Source organism: Lissotriton vulgaris, unplaced genomic scaffold (genome assembly GCF_964263255.1).
Source record: "Lissotriton vulgaris unplaced genomic scaffold, aLisVul1.2 SCAFFOLD_448, whole genome shotgun sequence".
In the NCBI taxonomy this organism is placed as follows: Eukaryota; Metazoa; Chordata; class Amphibia; order Caudata; family Salamandridae; genus Lissotriton; species Lissotriton vulgaris.
Window position 1 is genome coordinate 746607 of NW_028241216.1, and position 2231 is coordinate 748837.

Consider the following 2231-nt stretch of genomic DNA (forward strand, 5'->3'; position numbering starts at 1 on the left):
TCTCTGGTGAAATCTAACAATTAATTTTATCCACAATATCCTGCAAAACTCACAATGTCCATGATATTTTGCTTGCAATGTTGCGCCCAAATTTTTACGCTGCACAAGTAAACAACTAATGTTGTCAAAACTAATTGGTTTAGCTAGGGGGGTCACATGGGTTTTTCACTCCTTCCTCGGTTGCCATCTGCCATCTAGGGAAACCTAGCAAACCCACACATTTCTGGAAAGTAGACACCCGGGGGCTTTCAAGGGGGTATGGTTTGCATGGATCCTCCAACGTTCCTTTTCCCAGAATCACTAGCAAACTTTAAATGTAGCTGAAAAAATGTGTTTTTCAAACATTTTTGTGTGTAAAAGTGTGGCATCACTGGGCTCACACAAATTTCCACCCACGCAGCGTTCCCCCAGGTCTCCCGATAAAAATGGTACCTCACTTGCGTGGGTGATTAAAGGACCCGCAGCAGGAAAGGGCCCAAAACCTAATGAGGCAACATCACAATTATCTATCACAAAGCAATCTGGCTTTGCATGGGGGTTCCCATGAGTTTTTGGCCCGGGGATCGGTGGCCATGTAGGGAAACCTACCTAAACCATACATTTCTGGAAACTAGACACCCGGGGGACTCCTGCGAGGTATGGCTTGCGTGGGTCCCTCATCATTCTCCTACCCAGAATCCACTGCAAAGCTAACATTTTGCAAAAAAAAGCTTTTTTCTCACATTTTTGTGTGGTAAAGTTGTGGAATCTGTGTGGATCATCAAATTTCCTCTCACCCAGCGTTCCCCCAGTTCTCCCGATAAAAATGGTACCTCACTTGTGTGGGTAGGCATAGTGGCTGCAACTGGAACAGGCCCAAATTGTACGGTGGAGACTTTAATATTACCTATAGCAAAACTACCTTATTTTTTGGGGGGGGCACCTGAGTTTTTTGCCCCGTGCTCGGCGGCCAGCTTTGGAAACTACCAAACACAAACAGTTCTGAAAACTAGACACCCGGGGGAGTCCAGGGAGGTATGGCGTGCGTGGGTCCCCCAACGTTTCCTACCCAGAATTCCCTGCAAACCTTAAAATTTGGTTAAAAAAACACTTTTCCATACATTTTTGCGTGGGTTCTCCGTGCCGGGACAAATGTCCTACCACCCAGTGTCCCCCTTGTTCTCCCGAGTAAAATGATACGTCACTTGTGTGGGTGGGCCAAAGCAGAACAGGCCAAAAATGTATTTTAAAAAAATGGTAGAATTCGGTATTTGCAAGAAAGCACAGAGAAATCTACTGTTTTGGGGTCATCCTAGTCACAGGCCTTTGGCCCACCCACACATGTGAGGTATCAGTTTACTCGGGAGAACAAGGGGAACGCTGGGTGGTAGGACATTTGTGCCGGCACGGAGAACCCATGCAAAAATGTATGGAAAAGTGTTTTTTTAACCTAATTTTAAGGTTTACAGTGAATTCTGGGTAGTAAAACGTTGGGCGACCCACGCATGCCATAACTCGCTGGACTCCCCAAGGTGTCTAGTTTTCAGAACTGTTTGGGTTTGGTAGTTTCCCAAGTTGGCCGCTGAGCCTTGGGCAAAAAACTCAGGTTCCCCCCACCAAAAAAATAAGGTATTTTTGCTATAGGTTATTTTTAAGTCTCCACCGTACGATTTGGGCCTTTTCCTGTTGCAGCCACTATGCCTACCCACACAAGTGAGGTACCATTTTTATCGGGAGACCTGGGGGAACGCTGGGTTGGAAGAAATTTGTGTGAGCCCAGTGATGCCACGCTTTACCACACAGAAATGTCTGAAAAAACTGATTTTTTTCAGCTAAAATTGAGGTTTGCAAGGGATTCTGGGTAAAGGAACGATGGAGGATCCACGCATGCCATACCTCCGTGGAAGACCCGGGTATCTACTTTGCAGAAATGTGTGGGTTTGGTAGGTTTCCCTAGATGGCCGTTTAGCACGGGGCCAAAAACCCAGGTAACCCCCCTTGCAAAAGCTGGTGGTTTTGACATAGGCAACTTCAAAATTGCCTAGGTCAAAAACCCACACATTTCTGCAAAGTAGACACCCGGGGGCTTCCAAGGAGGTATGGCTTGCGTGGATCCTCCAACGTTCCTTTACCCAGAATCCCTTGCAAACCTCAACTTTAGCTGGAAAAAATCCATTTTTTCACACATTTCTGTGTGGGAAAGCGTGGCATCACTGGGCTCACCCAAATTTCCTCCCACCCAGCGTTCCCCC